Source organism: Colobus angolensis, unplaced genomic scaffold (genome assembly GCF_000951035.1).
Source record: "Colobus angolensis palliatus isolate OR3802 unplaced genomic scaffold, Cang.pa_1.0 Scaffold6, whole genome shotgun sequence".
Classification (NCBI taxonomy): Eukaryota; Metazoa; Chordata; class Mammalia; order Primates; family Cercopithecidae; genus Colobus; species Colobus angolensis.
Window position 1 is genome coordinate 7,204,133 of NW_012119598.1, and position 23,130 is coordinate 7,227,262.

Sequence of the window (23,130 nt, forward strand, 5' to 3'; positions counted from 1 at the left end):
CTGTAATCCCAACACTTGGGGAGACTGAGGCAGGCAGATCACCTGAGGTCAGGAGTTCGAGACCAGTTTGGCCAACATGATGAAACCCCTTCTCCACTGAAAATATAAAAATTAGCTGGGCACCATACTGTGTGCCTGTAATCCCAGCTACTCAGGAGGCTGAGGCAGGAAAATCGCTTGGGAACCCAGAAGGTAAAGCTTGTAGTGAGCCAAGATCACGCCACTGCACTTCAGTCTGTGCAACAGAGTGAGACTCTGTCTCCAAAAAAAAAAGAAAAGACTTGTAAGTACTTAAGAATGTTGATAATGATGTTGTCAAATTGTCAGAATTGGCATTTTCCAGCTACTTATGTTTATTACTCCTAGATATTCTTCAACCGTGACATCAGCAACCATCTTAGGCCATTGGCAGGGAGTGAGCTGACTACTCCCCAGGGTCTCAGGTAAGGAAAAGATAATGGTTTTCAGTTTGTAAGGTCAGCGTGAACAATATCTCCCAGAGGCCTCTGTACTATGATTACAGCCACCTTGGCATAAATGAGCACTTATCAAATCCACGAGAGGCAAACAGACATCTGCAGGCTGGCAGAACTGTCTGCAAGGATTTGCTTGACACAGATCTCTGGCTGGGCTCATGGTATCAGAGGTCCCCAGGGTTATTAATTGTTTTTAACGATCATTTTTTTCACCACCTAAACAGAAGGACCCTTTAGCTGAAAGCAAGAGGAACTAACACAGAGAGGCAGTGAGACTCAAATGGCTCAATTAAGCCTGGGTGTGACTGGGCTAATGCTTTTTCAGGTCACAGGTCACTCTTACAAGGTAATCCATTTGCCTAAAGAGGCAATGCTTGTAAACGCAGCATCTTGAAGGAAGGGAACTGTTGTGGCTAGGTGATTGGGTGGAATGGCATTTCCTCTGGAATCTGATTGAAGAGCTTGATTTCCAGCTTGCTCTCCTGGTCTTCTTTAGCTTTTGACTTCCAAAGTCTTATTAGAACCAGCTAGGTGGCCCCTAGAATTACGTATCCACCTTTGTCAAAAGCAGGCTACGGAGATGGAGCCTGGTAAGGAAAATAAAGGTAAAGTAGTATGGCCTTCACTCATTATGGACAAGATGTCCTCTGTGTACATCAGAAAGCTTTCACCTGCAAGTAACAGACACTCAGCTCAAACCATCTTTAAAACGAAGGATATTCTAATCTCAGATAACAAGTTCAGCAAGTTCCAAGGAAATGAAAACCAGTGGTTCAGCGTTGTTATCATAAATTCCTTCCAGCTCCTGGCTCTACCATCCTCAGAGAATTGGTTTTGGCCTTAGGCAGCTCATCTCATGTTTCAAGACCCCTCAGCCCTCCTGGTTTCACATCCAGATGGGCAGAGTCTACTTCATGGTGGCCAACCTGTCACGCTGCACAGGGCCTTGTGTCTAGAAGGACCCACACTTGGCTTCGTGCTCTGCCATCACCACCTTAACATTCTTAATCTTACCTGTGAACTTGCGTTTTATGAGTGAAGTCCTGTGGGACAGTAGAGATGCATGTGAGCAGAGGGGAGCCATGCAGTGCACATGTCCTCCTTCCCTGCTGTCCCACGCACAGGTCGTGTTGGGGATCCCCATGAGCACAGAATTCCCAGGACCCATGATGCATGGGAATCAGCGAGACTCAAAGCCAGCACAGTAAGCATGGTAAGCCCACAGCCGAGTATGTGGCAGCGCTGACAGCCCCAGAAGCCATGCTTTGTGTCCAAATCAGAACTTGCTCTGAACACAGAAAGAAAACAGCAGGACTCTAAGAAAACACAGGAGATCAAGCAACCCTACTCTATTCTTTTAAACACGTGTTACTTCTCTGTGTTAGACAACTCCTTACACTGAAAATGATGACATGGGTTGGGTATGGTGGCTCATACTTATAGTCCCAGCACTTTGGGAGGCCAAGGCCGGCAGATCAACTAAGGTCAGGAGTTCAAGACCAGCCTGGCCAATGTGATGAAACCCCGTCTGTACCAAAAAATACAGAAGTTAGCTGGGCGTGGTGGTGCGCGCCTGTAATCCCAGCCACTCAGGAGCTGAGGTAAGAGAATCACTTGAACTCAGGTGGGGGAGGTCACAGTGAGCCAAGATCACGCCACTGCACTCCAACCTTGACAACAAGAGCAAAACTCCGTCTCAAAAAAAAAAAAAAAGAAAGAAAGAAAAGAAAATGATGACACAGAAGGAAAGACATAAGTGGTTAGCTAATACACCTTAGTGAACTCTTTCAGAAGAAATATCAGCACAATTCCAGCCTATAACTCCAAAAGCCTCAATTTCATGCCTTGTTCCTGTCCCTTGCTTTTTGTCCCCTCTTCTTTCATCGACAGAGCAGAAGGGCAACTGCCTCAAGTGTGTGCAGTCATTTATTGCCCTAGAAATGTACATCCAGAACAGAATATCACCTTCCTGGCAGCCGTCCCATTCAACCTCTGCATGAAGACCCTGTTTCTTTCCCTAAGCTGTCCCAAGACCTGTTTCTTTCCCTAAGCTGTCCCAAGACCCTCAGTTTGGTGCATGCTTCACTATGGCATCAACTCTCCAACTTCTTCAATGCCCTCCAAGACCATAGTGATAAGAAAACAAAGATCACCCACCCCCAAGCTGGGAGGATCCTTTTTTCTCTCTACAGCCTTTTATACGTTTAACTTGCTTACCATATAATATGGATAACCTATGAAAAAGATTTCACATGTATACATTTTTAAATCACTTACTCTACTTGTTTATGAAGACAAAAATAAATTTTAAAAATGCCACAGACTTCTTCCTGCAAGTTAAAGAAAAAAATTCAGCTTCCTGTATAAGAAGAAATAACGTAAGTCACATGTGTAGCCCAAGCTATTTGGGAAATTGTGGCGGGAGGATCACTTGAGCCCAGGAGTTCGAGGCCGCAGTGAGCTATAATGGTGCCGCTGCACTCCAATCTGGGCAACAGAGCAAGGCATCATCTCTAAAAAAAAAAAAAAATTAAAATTAAAATAAATTTAAAGATTAAAAAATATATTTAAAAGAAATATCACAAGTGAACTATAATTCATCCCAAAAGAGAATATGGATGTTTTCAAAGAGCAACATCAAAATGTCCAAGGCTAGTCACCATTTCTTTCTTGAGAGCATTCATAAGCTACTGCTCATCCCCGGACTCCATTTTAAAAACAGATGCCACAGAATTCCTCTCTGCTCAGCCCATTCTCACATCACCAGTCCCCAGGCACAGACCTCACCCCTGGCCAGCCTTCCAGCATGCCAGGCCTCCTTCTCCCTCAAGCCCATGCAGAAGAGGGGAAGTGGGTCACACGGGGAGCCCATGCTGTGAGTGGACATACCCTGCAGACGGAAGTGGAAGGGCAGAGGTGGAGTGGTTTCTTCTTCCTTATTCCTTTATATTCTGTTAAGCTTCAGCAACTCTCTCAACTGACTCATGCATAGACTTGTTCTAGAAGAAACTCTGTTACAGGCAGCAAAAGTCTGAAGGTGCTTTAGTTCCACCCCCGGAGGAGAGTGACAGTCCCACACACCCAGCAAGGTAGCATTAGAACCAGAGCTAGAACCCAGAGCTTGTCCCCACCCAAGTTCTCTTTCATCAGCAATATCTGATTTCCCAGAATCATCCTTCATGGTGTGCTCTGGACCAATTTTGTGCCCAAAAACTAGACAAAAAGATAACTGTTCCATTTCTATTTCTACGCTACAGCTCATACAATTTAAAGGCAGGACACTGCTGTGAGAACCATCCTCCATCACTAAAGCAAACTGGTTGAGTTCTTTTTATTTATTAAATAAGATTGGAAAGGGTTATTGTCTTGATTAGCATTTCTAAGCCTTGACACTGCTGGTATTTTTGGTGGGATCACTCTTTGATGTGGGGACCATCCTGTGCACTGCAGGATGTGTAGCAGCATCCTGGCCTCCACCCACGAGGCACCGGTAGCATCTCCTCCCTTCCACTTGAGACAATCAAAAGTGTCTCCTTTCGAAATTGCCGATTGTCCCCTGAGGGGCAAGACGCCCTTGGTTAAGAATCACTGACCTAGGGGAAACGCGATTATTTGGTTGTCATTGAAAATACTCATCAAGAAAAAGATTGTTCACATTAGGGCTTTATAGACAAATAAACTGGAAAACTATGAATCCAAGGCATTCTTCCTCAACAACCAGTGCCCAGAATAGCCTGAAAGGGGTCCTGGAGAGATAGGTGGGGGCCTCAGTTAACCCCTGGGTCATGGCAGTTCATGTGTATTATTGACCTTTCCAGGTGAAGGCAAAAGGATATTTGAGTCAGGGTTGAAAAGCATACTGATAAAAGCAGAACATGGCCAGGCACACTGGCTTATGCCTCTAATCCCAGCACTTTGGGAGGCTGAGGCGGGTGGATCACCTGAGGTGATCAGGAGTCAGGAGTTCGAGACCAGCCTGGCCAACATGGTGAAACCCCATCTCTACTGAAAACACACACACACAAAACTAGCTGGGCATGGTGGTGTGTGCCTGCAATCCCAGCTACTTGGGAGGCTGAGATAGGAAAGTCACTTGAACCTGGGAGGTGGAGGTTGCAGTTAGCCAAGATCACACCACTGCACTCCAGCCTGGGCAACAGAGTGAGACTCTGTCCAAAACAAAAAGCAGAACATAAGTTGATGACTATGAGATGAATAGTGTGGCATGGAGAGAAGCCAGAATGGTGTTGGGGTCCTTAGAGAAAGCCTGGCATTGTGTATTTGAATAATTGCTTACAAGCCTTGGACTAGCTGGTACCCATTGAGCCTCTTTACTGAGAGGATGGGAGTATCACAGGAATTAGACATGGACACCAGGAGTGCTTTGTGAAGGACACCTTGAATTATAAGTTGAAGATCTTGGAGAATTCTTGCCTTTAGGATATTACAGTAATGTTGAGAGTGGCATGGAAGGTTCTATTTCTACTTTGAGAGGTTCAGCCTCCTTAATTTGGCCTGTGTCAGTGAAGTGACCAGCTCGAAGGCAGTCAGGTATTTTAGTTAGCATAGTTTGTACTTGAGGTTTTAAAGGGGGATCAGGGATTTTGACAGAAGCAAGAAAAGTGTGATAGTCAATGAGAGCCATGAAAGGGCAAAGATGCAAGGCTGGGACCCAAGGCCCTCAAGGGTGAGGCCTTCAGGGGAGCAAAACTACTGACAGTCCAGTTGGAAAGTAACTCTCTTTCCAGAAGGTTTACTGGGTAGTGGAACTAAGAAGCTGTGCTGGGTGGGGAGGGTCCTAATAAGACAGAATAAGGTTCTGACAAAAGCAGCACATGGATGCTCATCAAGTAACACTACAGGCATGACTTGTGTGCTCTTAGGGAGAGTGGCAAATGGTGTTCATGGTGAGATGTGTTGCTCTGGGTCCATTAGGAAGGGAGTGGAGTGCCCACTGATGTGGAAGATTCTCTCCTCTTATGAGTTAGTGTGGACACAAAGGGGAACACCCTTCCAAGAAAGTCATTAAAAGATGAATTTTTAAGCTCTTGCTCTCTTTTGTGTTTTAAAGCCAGGCAATCCCAAGCCGAGCATTGTTTTTATTTATATCTGCACGTGTACCTAACAAGCTGGGGTTTGGAATGAGCAGATTGGCCTGGTTTGCTTCCTCCTGGTCAGTGAAGTTGTGCAGCCATCAGTTTGCACTGTGTTGATTTGGCCTCTTCTCTCATGGAGTCTTCAGGATGTTGGGCTAGTGTACATTTTCAGAGAGAGAAGCATTCTGCCTACTTACGTTGTGTTTTGGGGTAATATCTCTGATTTCTGATCAGAAGCCATTAACACAATTAATAATAAAAGCAAAAGTGGCTCAGTCATCAAACAGAAGATGAGATCATATATTTTGTTAAGCTTCAGCAACTCTCTCAACTGACTCTCTCAAAATGTCATCCTTTCTAACATTTTCTAATCTACGTCTATAGTGAGAGGCAAATTCATCTCTGTGTCGTCTGCCATCTTTTATCTTTGACCAGTTTTTGAGGAGAGACAGTGGGAAAGGATTCTAAAGTCTCTCCCCTATAGTTTTGGCCTGCATCCGGGTGTTCTGATTTCTTTGAAAGTCCTCATGAAGAGTGACCCATCTGGCTTTTTCAAAACATAAAGTGGCATCCCTGGTACCCATTAACAGCTGCAAAAATTGATACGGTTCAGGGAACCCAGGAGAATATACCCCAAGGACCAGACCGAACGGATTACTAAACTCTTCCCTATTCTCACTGTCTGAAAAGCCCTTAACAATTGCATATGGACCTGAGTGAGTCCTTCTTCAGTTGGGCCCTCGGGTCATGGGCCTTCCATCATACTGGGGAAGCATCAACAGATCGGGATGACGTAGGGAAGTGGGAGCAGGGAAGATTGGGGAGCAGGGGCTAGAGGAGGAAAAAGAAGTCCCTCAGACTAAGGAGGAATACTGGGTGGAAGGGGAAAGCATCAGGGCAGGGCCCATAGAGGGGTGGGGGGAAGAAGTGTTGAGAGGTTTCATTAAGGGTGGAGAAGGAGTGGGAGGAGAGGTTGGGAGGTTTCATTAAGGGTGGAGAAGGAGTGGGAGGAGAGGTTGGTAGTAAGAAAGATGTGCTTAAGGGACTGCTCAGTTTGAAGTAGATTGGAGACATTTCCTCATGTTTCAGCGTCCTCGTACCAAGCAAAATAAGCTGGCCTTTGAAAAGAAGACATCTTCAGGGGGGCTGTAGATGGACACGATTAGGGAGATTCCAGGTGCCTCAGAGGGGTCACTGCAGTTCTGACTTGTCCTCAGAGAAATCTTGCCATTTTGGGGGGATAATGAACTGAATTTTCATCACAGTGGAATACATATCATCGGAAGGGATTTTTAAAGGAGGCGGGGGAGAAGCGGATTGAGAATTTTCCATAGTACGAAGGTTAAACAGAAACCAACTACAAAACAAAGCCCGAAGAGCACTCAAGCAAATATCAAAATCAAATCCTTACCATGCTGCCAAGGACCGATATCCAGAGCACGGGACCGGGAGCTGGACTCACAGTGGGATCTCCGATCAGTCACAGAAGGAGCTTGACGAGTTCAAGGGATCTCACTCCCTGGGTGGAGAAGACAGGGCTCCAGATGGGTTTCCAGTCTGTCCTGGCAGCTGGTTTTGTCTAGACTTTCATAGGGAGGGGTGAACCAGTTCCAAGTGGGGGTGATTTTACAGTTGGGATGTTCATGTCATCAGGAGGCATCTGTCAATCAGCTGGAATATCTTGCTCTGTTTCTAGCTTGTTTGGAGGAACACATAGTTCAGCTAATCATTTAAGAAACAAAGAATGGTAATTTGGAGGGTCTCTGTGTGTCCTTATCACAGGAAACAAGGGGGTCACCCATGACTGTTACGGAAATCACAAGAGCAGGTATACAGTATTTATGGACGGACCTACTGGTCTGCTAGTAGGGCTGCCATAACAAAGTACTGCAGAGTGGAGGCTTACCACAGAGATGCATCATCTCACCAAGCTGGAGGCTGGAAATCCCAGGTCAACACATGGACAGGGCTGGTTTCTCCTCTGGCCTCTCTCCTCGGCCATCCTCTCCCTGTTTCCCCACATGGTCTTTCCTCCATGTGTGTCTGTGTCCTCATCTCCTCTACTTATGAGGACACCTGTCACGTTGGATTAGGGCCCACCCTAGCGACTTCATTTTACCTTCATCACCTCTTTAAAGACCTCTCCAAATATGGTCACACGCTGAGTTACTGGGGGTTAGGACTCCAACATCTGCATTTTAGGAGGACGCAACTCAGTCCGTGACAGTGGGTCTTCTCGAAGTCTCGTGGGGAAGAGTGGTTCTTTGCAGTAAGTCATTTCCTGGAACACAAAAGGATGGGAGACATCTGACATACAAGTGTGGGCAATTGCCTTTGGCCGTCTTCCAGAGGCACAGGGCTCAGGTGCAGCCCTGCACTGTCACGGGGTCCCAAAAGAGGCCCCTTGGTTTGCTGTGCTCCACTCCAAGCTTCCATGAGCTGATGGGGGAGGGGTGGGAAAGAACTCGCAAGGGAACTGAGACCTACTGAAAAAAGGAAGGAGAAGTAAAGAAAACGTCTAAGGGGCTGAGGGAGACAGGGGAAATGTGGTTTGAGGGTGACAAAGGCGAGGGAGAATGAGAGAGCCACACAGCAGGAGGCTTGGCTCTAAGAGAGAGAGAGATTCTGAAGGGTCTCCAGGAGGCACAGAATGTGAGAGGCAGGTGAGTGAGGGAAGATTTCCCCACAAATCTTCGCCCTGTTAATCCACGTAGGCTCAGCCCCACAGGAGCTGTTTGGTGAGCACACATATTACTGTCCAAGACTGGAATCTGATTCATGCACCTCTGTGTTCGGCCTCTGCGAAGAAAGGCCTGGGAGCAGGGTGCATGGAAGGGCCTGCTTCATTCTGGGTGCCCAGCCTCCAGCAGGGTACCCCTCCTGCCAGATGCATGGGCAGGCAGCTTGTCTCCTTCCTGGACTGTGAGGTCCCTGATGACAAAATGAATGCAACTAGTTGGAATTCTGCTTACTCAGCCTCTATTGAGTGAATGAGCAGTGAATGACCTGCTGCTGTGTTACCTGCATTACTGTTCCCTCTGCACACAGCAGAGGCTTGGATGGAAGGAATTCCTGGGTCCCTCTGAAAATGTTCAGGCACTAGCACGTATGAATCAATCTAGACCTTTTTTTGCATCCGATTATGTTTTCAACTTGCATCACCTCTTGGGGGCACTGAAGTCATAATTCTTCCATTCCCCATGTGTCCTAACCAGGCAGGAGCTGCGTGGCTGTCTAAACCCTTGTGGGTTTGTGATAAATGGGCGAGTGTTGAAAGAGAAAGGCAAACAAACTGCTTTCCCAAAGAAGTCGGGAGACGCCCTCGACAAGCCCTGGACAGAGCAGAGAATGGGCTCCGCCAGGAGCTGGGGAGAGCCTCGGGAAGGCTGCTGTGTCCAGGACTTCAGCCTTACTGCACCTACCCTACCAATCTGTGCCCTGAGGACCTGAATTTAGCCCTGTGTGTGGATATCTGTTGGAGAATGTGCTAAGTGCCCCGAGGAGAGACCAGGGAGACAAAGGCAGCAAGGCAGGATGGCAGAGGGGACACCTCCGCCATCCAGCCTCCTCTTTCCGTCTGGTGCTTACGCATCTGGGTGCCACACACTTCCTGTGCTGCCCAAACCAGCGCCAGCCCAGTTCTAGAGGGAAGTAAGAGAACATGCACAACAGAGGCCTGGAAGTGGCCAGGGAAGGAGGAGAGGCCAAACGCAGCGCCTGAGTACTTTCTTTTTGGGAGGTGCTACGAGGCGTGCAAAAGCAAACAGGAATGGCTCTCAGTAACTTCAGCAAGTGCCAGCGCTCAGCAGCCGCCCTTCCAAAGAGGGGTCGCTGGCAGCTGCAGCATCAGGCGGAGTTGCTGCATAGGACGATTTTTCTAGTGCTGCTTGGCTTCACGGTTCTCCAACACAGATGAGTTGGAGGGTGGATGGTTTTAAGATCCATTTGTGTACCGTGAAAGCACATGGCCTGTCTTCCCAAGAGTTTCTGCATTTCCAACTTTTTAATCCACAATAGAAAAGACTCTAGAAAAACTAATGCAGTTAGAGCAGGTTTTCCTTGTGCCAGTGTCCTCATATCCTCCCCCTGAAAATAAGTCCCCAAGGAACCCCCTCTCCAGCAGAATGTGGTATTGTCTCTTAAAACAAAAACAAAAGCAGCAGAGCCAGAGATGGAGCAGAAAAAGTGAGATGTGACATTCCTTCTACATTTACCTCCTCAGGTCCTTTTCCAGGAGTAAATGACCATCGTGCACCCATGGGAAGAGTGCTGCATCCACGGAGAACCTGGGCCAACAGTGCTCTGAAATGGGTTTCATGAAAGCATCTGTGACTCATCCCTGTCCAAGAATGTTTTCATTAAGATTCAGCAGAAGCGATGTGCCAGGTCAGCAAATACAACTGCAAAACTGGGGCCTGACAGCCTGGCCAACACAGCCAGACCCCGTCTCTACTAAAAATTAAAATTAAAATTAATTAGCTGGGTATGGTGGCTGTAGTCTCAGTTACTCGGGAGGCTAAGGTGGGAGGGCCACTTGAGTCCAGGAGGCCGGGGCTACAGTGAGCCGTGATTGCACCACTGCACTCCAGCCTGACGCCGTCTCAAAAACAAAACAAAAAAACCTGGGGCCTGAATGCAAAGTGAAACACTTGCTCCTGTTAATCGTAGCACTTGCATTACAGGCCAGGTGTCTCCTAGCATCCGTCCGCAGCACAAGGCCATGTTGTGTAGCAGCCCATCCCTAGTCCAGCCGCAGGGAGCTGCCTGCAAGGGGAAGTGGTGAGCAAACAGCTGCACAGCAACAGGGAAGCTCCATCTGCCTCTCACTCCATGGCCCTCCCCAGCTGCTGCAGAGATGCTGGGCGTCCCTTCCACACGCAGGCCTATGTTCTAGCTAATGAGAGCCAGGAGACTGGCAAGATTAAGCAGAGTCCTCATGAGTGATCTGGCAAACCCCACTGCACTTCAAAACAGATCCCTAGATTCTGGGCTTCACCTCATTTAAAAAGGACATTGTGTATACTGTTTCAAGTAAATAAAATAATGAGGAGATGAGAAAGAGGAAAGAAAAATAGTTTTCAAAAGCTATCCTTTAATTCCCTCAGAAGCACAGCTCTCAGTGTCTACAAAGTACTTAATCTGTGCTTGGTCGGTGGACAGAGTAGTCCGTGTGCTTGGCCCAGTGTCCTACTCTGTGAACATTCTAACTGCATGAGCACACTGGGCAGCTGCCTGGGACCGGGGGCTGGCACTGTAGCCATGACCTTGTGGCTAGTCCCTCCGTGTGACCAAGCTGAAAGGCATTAAGTGGATTAAGCCGGCTCCAAGTAACAGGGAAGGCACTCTTCCTCTTTTGCAGAACAAGGCTCTCATTTTCAGCTTTAAGCCACTTTATTTCCACTTCCAAGAGTCAGGACTATTGTTCTGGATCTCAATGAGACAGCACCCAGCACACCCAGTGGAGTTAGAGAACTCTCAGTCTCTTGCTGATAGCCTGAAAAAAATAGGGACCATGGAGGAAGGTAGGTCAGGCTGCACCCATGGGTCAGAGGACTGGGAATTGCCAGGCGTCACTTGGCCTTTGACATCTGTTCACCTTTAGAGGCCAGGATTCCAGCAGTTGGCCCATGATGACACAGACAGGGCTAGGGTAGGAGCCGTGCATTACAGCCAGAGGACTTCTCCTGAACCTCATTCTCCAACAGCTGCAACTCTGTCCTTAACACATGCTGATGACAAAATGAATGCAGGTAGTTTGAATTCTGCTTACTCAACCTCTATTGAGTGAATGAGCAGTGAAACACCTACGGGGGGCAAAAATGAGCAGTAGTCCCAGATAAAACACACATGGAGTGACTATGCCGTGGCCCATCCTTTGCCAACCAGCAAGCATAACCACTTTATGCCACGAGTATGAGTCTGTTTGGGATGGGCGGAAGGCTTCCTGGTCCTTCAGAAATGTGCAAAGGACCCTTCTCTCCGTGGTGAATGGACAGGCTCCAGGAGATCCCAAAGGTCATAGATTCCAGAAGTGAGGTCTAAAATTCCCCTGGGGCGCAAGACACAGAGAAAATAAATGTATTCTAGGGACCCCCAAGACCAAGCCCATGGCTGGGGTGGAAGGCTTCCAGGGAGCTATCAGAGTGCAACGCTTCCATCCTGGAGTCAAGCCATTCACAAACAAATGCAAGAATGCAGAAGGGGGCTGGAGGCGAGAACAGCAAAGAGGCAGGCCAAGGGTCAGGGAAGGGCAACTGTGAAATAACGAGGTGATTTATACAATTTACTGTCTATTTCAAGGTAGCTAGAAGAGAAGAACTGCAATGTTCTCAACACAAAGGAAAAATAAATGTTTGAGATGATGGATATCCCAATTACGCTGCTTTGATCATTGCATATTGTATAGAGGCATCAAAATACTATATATACCTCCAAAATATGTACAACTGTTACATATCAATAAAGATTTTAAAATAGAACTTTAAAAACCAACCTCATGATTTAACACTGAAGCGAAGAAAAAAGACTAGTTTATATCTGTTCTGTAAGATTCATTCATTCATTCAATCACTCATTCTGCGAGTTTCTACAAAAATTTCAAGTTCCAAATCTACATACCTACTGTAGAGGAAAAGGGCTCCTCGAGAGCCAAGGAAACATGATCGGTCATTGTATTCTAAGCTGTGACTTCTAGTCACGGCAACCTACTTTTCATTGACTGATGAGAATAAACATTCAAATGGACATTCAGAAAACTGTTCCTGCCGGGTGCGGTGACTCACGCCTGTAATCCCAGCACTTTGGGAGGCCAAGAAGGGCGGATCATTTGAGGTCAGGAGTTTGAGACCAGCCTGACCAACATGATGAAACCCCATCTCTACTAAAATACAAAAAATTAGCTGGGCATGGTGGCGGCAGGCATCTGTAATCCCAGCTACTTGGGAGACTGAGGCAGGAGAATCACTTGAACCCAGGAGGTGGAGGTTGCAGTAAGCCAAGATCGTGCCACTGCACTCCAGTCTGGGAGACAGAGCAAAACTTCCTCTCAAAAAATATTAAAATTTAAATTTAAATTTAAAAAACTGTTCCTGGTCCTCTTGTTGTTGGGTAAGACACCCAATCTCATCGTAAGATGCTCCTCTTCTGACCTCCATGCTTCGAAGGTCCCCCTTCAGAGCTGGCCCAGTGTCAGCCGTGGAATTCTTGCTGGGTTCAGTGTTTCCTTTGTCTCTCGGGCCAGTCTTCAGGTTCTGACAAGCGGGTGAATTTTCCCGAAATTTTCATGTAACACAAAAGGAACTTCTGTGCTAAGGAACTTTGTGGGGGGTGTGGTTTCTTGCTTGTGGCTTGGGTCCTGTCACTTATGTTCCTCTGCTGAGCTTTGCTGGAGGAAGGATTGAGAACACCTGCTACAGCCACAAGCCTAGAGGAGGTGTGGGTGAGCAGAGCTGCCCCGGGGCCCCACTCAGGACACCTGAATGCCAACACTGGACCTGCTACCAATGGGCTCTTGTGCCTCATTCCCATCACTGTGGGGAAATACAAAAGGGCAAGGGGTAGGGGCAGACCTTAGTCTAGATCAGGATTTCTCAAACTTGGAACTACTGATATCTTGAGACAGAAGATTCTTTGTTGCGGGGATTGCCCTGTGCATTTGTAGGAAGGTTAGCAACATCCGTGGCCTCTACTCTCCTACTGTTGTGAGAATCAAAAATGCCTGCAGACATTGCTACATGTCCCCGAAATGGGGCATCCAGCCCCGAGTTGAGACTCCTGGTGTAGACCTGCGATGTGTAATCCAGAAGCCACGTGTAGTCATTAACCATGTGACTAGTCCAAATTGAGATGTGCTTTAAGTATAAATGTACACTGGATTTCAAACATTAAATAAAGAACAAAAAAGAATATAAATTAATCCATGAATATTAATATATTACAATTATATTATTTATATTTTATATCGATTATTTGTTATAATGATACTATTTTTATACATCAAGTAGATTAAAATATATCATAAGAATGTGTTTCATCTCATCTCTTTGTTTTACTTGTTATAATGTGGTCACTTAAAACAACTGAAATAACACATATGGTCCCATTGTGGCCACATTAGATTTCCACTGGCCAGCGCGGGACTAGACTCAGGCTAAGATGCTCCCCATTCAGGCTAAGGTCCTCCCCATTCAGGCTAAGGTCCTTCCCATTCAGGCTAAGGTCCTCCCTGCTCAAGTAGTCCCAATTCTCTGTGAATGAGTTACTACTGCAGGAATAATAAAGCATTTTCCAGCACTATCTGCAGAGAGCTGAGGCGTAACAGAGTGTGGACTCAGAATCCCATCAGAAAATTTCCAAGGTGTGTTTGAAACTCTCTCTCTTCCATACTAAACTAAGCAAAACCTGCAGCATCAGCGTTTAGCGGCAACACCCTTCACCATCCCACAGAGGAAGCAGCCCTAACTGTCAACATCCTGTTCTGGCAAGCCCATGGATGCAACAGGCCCTGGAAAACCCCATGCAGAGGCCTGGGGAAGCCAGCCTCACTGTGGAAACTTTCCACTTGCAGCTACCCATAAGTAAGAGAGCCTGGGACCTGCACTTCTCTGTAGCCAGGAGAGCCAGCTCCTCATGGGAACCGGTGGAGTGCTTCATGATTTACTACCTTTCCACATACATCACCTTTCTTCATTCCTACAACAGTCATGCAGCTGTGAACTAAGATGTCTCCATTTTATATGTGGCCAGTAGAAATTTTGCTCCAGAAACATTTATTTCTTCTTATTATTATTTATTTATTTATTTTTTTGACAGAGTTTTGCTCTTGTTGCCCTGGCTGGAGTGCAATGGCATGATCTTGGCTCACTGCAACCTCCACCTTCTGGGTTCAAGCGATTCTCCTGCCTCAGCCTCCCCAGTAGCTGGGATTACAGGCACCCGCCACCATGCCTGGCTAATTTTTGTATTTTTAATAGAGATGGGGTTTCACCGTGTTGGCCAGGCTGGTCTCGAACTCCTGACTTCAGCCGATCTGCCCGCCTTGGCCTCCCAAAGTGCTGGGATTATTGCCAGTGGGCCACTGGCCAACTGTGCCTGGCCCATTTCTTCATTTTGATCAAATTAAATGAATTCTAAGCCCAGATGCCACAAGAGTGGTCAGAAATTCAATCTCAGCCCTTTCTCCACTGTCCCGTCTCATCCCAGCTCCTGCAGTTAGTTGTTCCAAAGGCAAAAGTCCAGGGTTGTGAGCAAAGGAGAATATGCATGGTGGTTTCTCTGGTTTTCCTCCCTGGTCATCCTTCCTAGATCATTGTCTTGGCCCACCTGGTACTGTAAAGAGCTCTGTGTGCTGCTCACAGGATGCACCACCCCTTCCAAGGTTTGGCCACCTCTGGGAGCTGTGACTGTGACAATCCAGGACTCAAGTTCCTAGTGATCTCCCCTGAATTCCCAACCTACCGACTCTCCCCTAGCCTTGGGAAAACAACCTGTCTTGTCTCTGCTGGGCAGCTAGCTCTCCTTGAAAACAAAACCAAACCAAAAGCACCAGCCTCAATGGTCTTGTCCTCACACACACTCCATCCTTGGGCACGAGCTAGCGTGATCTCCTGAATGACTTTAAGCTTTCAAAATAAAATCCATGAGGGAAAAATCTGCTTAAGACCTACATCACAAACCTCCTAGCAAGATGAGGAGCTCAAAGGCCGGGAGGCTTTCTGGGAATGGAGTATGCAGACAAAAGACAACTTAAGATCTCTGTAAATGATGCTTTTTTCACCAATGGAGAAACCAGGACTCTGCAAGGTCAAATGACCTGCTCAAGATTACAGTTCTGTTAAGCGTCAGAGGAGGGACTCAAACCCAGGACCCCCGACTCCATCTAAACATATCACGAGCAGCTCCTATTCCATGCTCCACCTTGAAATCACTGAAGAGCCTGGAAAGGTATCTGCCTGCTCTGCTTCACCGTAAGTTGATGACTTAGGGAGATCCCTAGGCCTTCATTTCTAATCCTAGAAACTCCTTCCTCAGAGGAAATGCTCTGTTCCCCACAACCAAGTTAGGGCACACTTCTCTGACTCCCTGGAGCATAGCTGGACCTTGCTGAAACATTTCAACAAGACGTTGTTAAAGAGGTGATGTTAACACATTACTGAACTAGATATTCTGATTTACAAGAAATGTTTCTCTCTCAACAATCTACAAAAATGTTTCTGTTTTCTTTTAAAAAACAAAGTATTCAGAGAAACCCACAGGAGCTTCAGGGGTTCTGCAAAGAGGTAATTCCAACTGCACTGTTTTCAGCCGGGTGGTTCTGGATAGAGGAGTTCACTGGGAAAGCCGGTTTAGAGGAGGTGTGAGATGTAGGGTTATCTTAACAGATGGAGTGCTTCTCGGCCAGGATAACTAAAGAGCTGATCAAAGTACTCCATCATAAAATTATAAAAGGAGCCCTAAAGTTAGAAAGCATCCTGGCCATACTAGTAGGCCCAACTGGGGGACTCTGCAGGAATCGTCACATAGAGTGTGAAGTTTATTAGAGCACCAGAAACAAAGAGCTGGGACTTGATGTCCCCACAGGAGATGAGAATCACAAGACCTAATATAACTTCTAGAAAATGTGTTTGGCAAAAGTTTCTGTTGAACTTTAAAGAAGAAATGTTCTTTCTACTCTACTCAATAAGCTTACCACATGCTGCACAGCTAATGATAGAACCGGAAGGATCTACCTACAAAAAAAAAAAGCATGACTTATAAGACATGAGAGAATATAAAACACACACACAAACAAAAATCAAGTAATTGTAACTCCTTAGAACACTAGATGCTTGTTGAAAATGACATCAACAAAAGTTGAGTTTCACAAACACGAAGTTGAACTAAAAAATCCCGACACAAGAGTACACACTCAGTGATTCCATGAATATAAAGTTAAAAACCAACAAGACCAGCTGTGAATAATCAGTACGGCAGTTCTTCAAAAAATTAAAAATGGAATTGTCATACAATCCAGCAATTCCACTTCTGGGTATTCCCAAAAGAATGTAAAGCAGGGCCTCAAAGACATCTTTATACACCCTTGTGCAAAACAGCATTATGTACAATAGCTGAAGGATGGAGGCAACTCAAGCGTCCATCAACAGATGAATGAGTAAACAAAATGTGCTGTATCCACACAATGAAATATATTCAGCCTTAAAAACGAAGGAGATTCTGATATACGCTGCAGCATGGATAAACCTTGTGAACATCAAGCTCAGCGAAATAAGCCAGACACACAAGCACGAATGCTTTATGATTCCACTTGCATGAAGTACCTAGCGGAGTACTATCCATAGAGACAGAAGGTAGAACAATGGTTGCCAAAAGCTGGGAGCAGAGGAAATGGGGAATTGTTTAAGGTGTACAGAGTTTCAGTTTTGCAAAATAAAGAGTTCTGGAGATGGACGGTGTTGAGGGTTGCACAACAATGTGAACATGCTTAATGTCACTGAACTGTATACTTTGAAATGGTTAGGATGGTAAATTTTATGTTGTGTGTATTTTACCGCAATTAATTTTTTTTTTTAACCAAAGGGAGGAAATACAGGCAAACTAAGCTATGGAACCTGGGAGCTGGTCGTGTTCTATAGTTTAATGGGAGTGCTGGTTACGTAAGCCTTTTTAGTTTTTGAACTTTTATCAAACCAAATATTTAGAATTTTGCCAGTTTTCTCAATACATGTTATGGTTTAATTAAAAGTTTTTTAGTTTATAGAACAAAAATTAAAACTTACCTATACAAGAAAGGCCACAAGGATGGAAGAGAATCTAAATTCTAGAATGATATGCTAGCCTATTAACTTTTGCTCACATTTTGTCCCATAATAGCTTCTGGAGCTCCCAAGTTTAAAAGCAACTCTGATTTTTGTTTTTATTGCCACTTTGGTTAATGAGCAAGAACAACCACCCCTAAAAGAGTCCATTTTTGTTTTTAAAAAGCTTTTTCTTAGGAGTCCCTCCCACAAGGCTGCTCAGCACAGTCCAGGCTCAGTCAAGCACTTCGAGTACAAAACAACTTGAGTGCGTGGAGATCTCACTGTGTGAGCTTTGTAGGGATTAGGTAAATCACAGGTGCACCCTTACCTGAACCAGCCAGCAGCTTACTCATTAATCAAGTGCTTAAGAAACTGTTGCTCCAAGTTCCCCTCTCAGCCTGGCAGACTGGTGTCTTTGGACTGGCTCCCAGTTTGGGGCCCCCTCGGCTCCCCTTTTCCACTCTTTGCCAAAACTTCTCCCTGCGGGTCCTGTCTTATTCTCTTCTCTGCTGGATTCCCCATGCGGAGTTGGCCTCTCAGATTTCTCCTCCCTGTGTTTCTCCAGCTTTCTCTGACTCCTGCCTGCCAGGCTGCTCTCAAGGCTCAGGTTGTGATCTGAACCAGTTTCTCCACAAGAGCCCCAGGTCTGTCCTCTCTGAATCATCGTCTTTCTTCGCAAAGCTTTTCTTTCTACTTGGATCCTATATCCCTTCCTGCACCTGCCCACGGTCCAAATGCAGTACAGAGCTCATCAAAACCAGCTCTGCATGTCATTCCCATCTGCTCAAGCCTTAAAAATAATAATACTGACTTCTTACAATAGAATAAGCCCTGCATCCAAAAAATCTAATGCTCACAACATCTTCATTTTACCAGAGAGGAAACTGAGGCTTGGAGAAGTAACTTGCCTGTGAGCCTATAAAAGTGGCAAAGCTGACCAGGTGTGGTGGCTCACGCTTGTCATCTCAGTACTTTGGGAGGCCAGGGTGGGAGGATTGCTTGAGCCCACGAGTTGGAGACCAGTTTGGGCAACAAAGTGAGATGCCTCTACAAATATTTTTTTTTTAATTAGCTGGGTGTGGCAATGTGCCTGTGGTCCCAGCTACGCAGGAGGCTGAGGTGGGAGAATCACTTCAGCTCAGGCAGTTCAGGCTGCATTGAGCCGTGATCGCGCCACTGCACTCCAGCCTGGTTGACAGAGTAACACCCGATCTCAAAAAAAAAAGGAGGTGGGGGGTAAAGACAAGATGCAAAGGTTGCCTGGATTTGGTGTGCTGCCTGTTGCATGGGGTAGGGTATATTCGAAGCCTGGTCTACCTTCTGCTGAGCTGAAGTCCTTCTGCTGGGTGCCATTTTCCCCAGGACACCATGGCATTCAGATCTTGCTGGCTTCCTCCAGCCACTGTTAGAAGAACATTAACAGCAAATCGTGGAATGTCAGGGATTCAAATAACTCTTTAGAGGCCCTCTGATTACATCCTTTTGTTTTAAACCTCACATATAAGCCCAGGGCCCTCTGTTTACTTTTGATTTTACCCAAATAGAACCAACTAGGGAGCAGATGCGTGCAGCTCAGCAGGAATCCAGCTTTGGGGAAATACTAATGTCTCCAGACTTGGGACTGGCTTTGTGTGAAATGCTTGGTTAGGGGAAAGGGGCTCCCTGCTGAACAACACCAGAAAAACATCTCCCAAAGGCACCTGTGGCATCTTTAAGCTGTGGATTGCAGGGGTGCCCATAAAACAAACCCTCAAGGTAGAAAATACACATATTATTTCAGACCCAGCTCCGTCCCCTTGAGGAAGCCAGCACGAACAGCCAGCTTTATCCTTTCCCGACGATCCCTTACAATGTGGGAGCAGGGCCCCAGGGTTCCCACAGGGCCTGAAGAGGACATGCCCAGGGCTCCTATAGCCTTAGAGAGCTGCTCACACAATCTGGGGCTGGGTGAGCACCATCAGGCTAATGGAGAGAGACTAGGCCAAAAGTTCAGGCCAGTTCTGTTGAAAGAGAGAACACTTTTTTAAAAAAATTGTATTTCTTCAGAATTTGCTCAGGATTATCAGAAAAGAGAGAAGGAAAAAAAAAAAAAAAAAAACCTTTCATCCTCTAAAGTTGAGCAGGGAAGGGATGGGGAAAGACTCGTTTCCTAATGACAGCCTTTTGTAACTGAAGATCTAAATAAGGAAAAAAAAAAAAAGAAACTTCTTTTCCATTTCTACAAGAAGTGGCCAGCCAGGAAAAGGACTTCTTGTCTAACCCTCCTCTGAAAATGAGGCTCATTCAGTCAGATTTCAACCCAACCTTCTCCACTTTCTGCCTCCATCACCCTTCCGGGGGCAGAATTTAGCAGTGGTCTGCCACCCCAAGCAGCCGCTCCCACAGGAACTGCCTCATTAAGCTCTGTGACCAGTAACTCCCAACTTAGGAAAAGCTCAAGAAGGACCATTTTGCACTCTCCTTTGCGCTGTGTTTTTTTTCCAAGAACCCTCACTATATAAAACGTTCTAAACTTGGGAACACTAACTTTTGCACTGTTTCCCGCCGAGCCACAGAGCTCACACTAGCATCACGCTCTCCCTTTGCCAGATCTGAGCTCGCTGGAGGAAAATTCAAGTTCCTCTTTCAGCTTCTTTCCTTCACTTCTGGAGACAAGCTTCCCAGCTACCAAAACAGAATGTTTCCAGGTTTTCCTCCCACACCTATGAACTTTGTTCCTTGATTAAATCCTAGTTTCCCCTCTAAACAGAACTGGACTATGTCCAACTAATTTCTTCAGCTTCTGCAAACATTAACTCAGCAGATGTTTTTTTCAAGAGGTTTGTGTTCGGCTTTTGAGTTGGTTCCGGAGGCTGCCAGTGGAAAGTCTGAGGGGCGTATCAGCAGCATTTTACCCCATCCCCCGCATCCCCTCTGGCCAGCCGGGCAGGAAAAGGAAGCCTGTTTGCGTGCACCAGCCTGCTGACCGGCCTTTGCCATGCGCTGTGCTTTCCTCTGTAGATACAGAGGGACTGAGAGGGAGGAAGGATGAGCAGCTCCTTCCTAAGTTGTAGGGTACATGGCTCCAAGAAACGCTCCTGGTCTGGAGTGAATGTAGGACCGTTTTCCTCTCACAGCCAGCCACATAAAGCTGCCTGTCTTCGGACATCTTTCCCCGACGCTTGAGCAGGCTGCAGGGAAAGGGGCCCGCTTGCCCTGGGGAAGGAAACTCTCCGCAGACCCTCCAGGAAGGCAGGCCTGGGGCGCCCGTTCCCCGGGGAGCCTGCAAACCCACAAGGCAGGAGCCATTAGAGGGCAGCACGTGCCTGTCTCATAACACTGAGCAGGCTCGGTCTGGTCGTTTTTTTTTTTTTTTTTTTTTTTTTTTTCCAATTACAGGGTGTTTCAAAAAGCAAAAGTACTGTGGCTCCAGCGTCAGCAGAAAAACAAGTTAGAAAGACAGGCGGGGGAGGGGGGAGTCCAATGCTGTGACACTGCTCTTGGGAAAGTTAGGCTGCAGCCCTTGCGCGTGCTAGGAAGATACGTGGAGGTCCCAACACATCCTGTCCCCTTAGAGCCCCCGGGGCCCAGCAGCCCGACCCAGCGCCTAGAGCCGGTTCGCAGAGAGCGCGCTGGGGCGGCTTGGGCTCCATGCCCTTTGGGTCACTTAGCTCTTCAGCCTCCTGGAACGCTAGGACAAAGGAGCGCCTTGGTGCTGGCAGAAGCCTGGGGCACGGCTGGGTTTTATAAGGAAGGACGAAATCCGATCCCAGCAATCGGGATGGATCACCGTTGCCCGTCTCTGAGGTGACCCAATTCAGGGACCAACCGCTTGGCCCTAAACACACGTGTGTCACAACCCCAGCTCGTACCCTGGCTTTGCCAGAGAGGTAAGAACGTGGCATCCCTCCCCGGGGCCAACACGAGCGCCACTTGGGCGGCCCTTGCCAGGGCCGCTCTGCATTTCAAAGAGTCCCTGAGGCATCCAGGATTGGCCTCTGCCCCTCCTCCCACCACACCATCTCTTCTTCCCACCGCACATCTCTTCCTGATTCACCAAGGGGTTCCACCCCAAGGAAGAGCTCTGGCGTGCTGGAAAAAGCCTGGGGCAGCACAGTGGGCCTCCCCTCGGTCCGGGTCACCAGAGGCAGGGAGGGAGGGGGCTTGAGTAATCTTACTATTCATTTCTCCGTGCAAGCTCCTCCGGACAGCCCTGAATTCATGACGCCATCTCATTGGAAGACCTTTGCCCCTTAAGGGCCTGGGCAGATTAAAGCATCTAGCAGAGGTGACAAGTGACCAAACCCCAGCCCTGAGGTCTCACCACCTGCTCACAAGCCCAGAGCTGGGGTGGTGGGGTTCTCACTGCCTTCTCCCCACCCCGTTTCTCATTGCATTTCCTCTCCCCCACCCTGGCCTCAGAACCCAAGGAGGCGAGTCGTTAGCCAGTCCCTTCTCGCTGCTGTTGTCCAATCTGTCACCGTGCCTGACGTTTCTTTAGGAAGTGATTACTGTTTGTTGCACACCACTCAGAAACATTTCATTTTCAGATCCTGCCCTCTGCACACTAGGTGCTAGGACCTCGGCAGGCCCTCTGAGTGGCCCAGTTCGGTACACTTGGTCATCAGCATCTGGTCTGCCTCTGCAACTCCTCCTTCTTCCTCATTCAATTCATTGGTTTCAGTTGACAAAGACTAGGGAGCCTTTAACCCGGGGGCGTGCTAACCATAGAAATATCACTCACAGTCTAGCATAGAGTGCGCCTGTAACTGAATGGGGAACTTCACTTCATTGATAGTGCTTCCAGTTTCCAACAGCATTGGACTAGGTATTCAGACTAAATTTCCCACTGACAACCGTGTACAGGCTGGATAAAATATAAAACAACTCACAATCTTTCTGTTGAAATTGTCAAATAGTAAGAAGTAACACTGGCTGTTGATCCAGGGAGTCATGAGGGACTGTGAGTCATCACTCTCTAATCCTATAGGCATCAGAAACAAAATCATGGGTGCAGTAATTCAAAAGTCAAACTGACACATAGTTTTCATGAAATTTTCCTAATAAATTATCTCAAAAAACTATTCAGCTGGACAAAGATTATATTGCATGAATATTCATACAATATGTTTTCTGGTAGACTAATTCCACCTAGTCGACAGCTCTGTTAGATTCCTTTGGGGCCCTCTTGTCTGCCTTGCGACTGTACCATTCCTATACAAAGTGCAGAAAGCACCTGCCTTTGTTGTTTGCAGCCATAATGGAAAAAAACCATGCCATTCCACTCTACCCCTCCAATGTCCATAATAAACAACTATCAGATCTCTTGACCTGTTAGATTTTTAGTCACACCAAAAAGGCTTCATTCTTCACTGCTGTGATTTTGGGCACATTCTTCACCTCCCTGAGCCTGTTTCCTCAACCCTAAGATGGTAGTAGTATAACTACCCCATAGTGTTATGGTAAAGGTTTAAATAAGATAATGCAGAGAAGACATTGAGTACCACATATCAATAGTAAGTGCCCAATTAATGTTAGTTATTCCTATTGTTTTAGTGTTAGTATCAACCATAAATGGTTGTGATTGCCATCTTGTTTAAGAACATATTCAATGTTTGAATCTCTCTGGAAACACTGCACTAAGTATTCAAAGTTTTTCAAAGTAAGACATACTTCCTCGTGAAACAGCCCATCCATTCTTGGACAACTTTGACTACTGTGAAGTGCATCTCTGTGTTGAAAATGAAGCTTGACTCCAGTGACCTTAGTCCTCTGCCTTGGAGC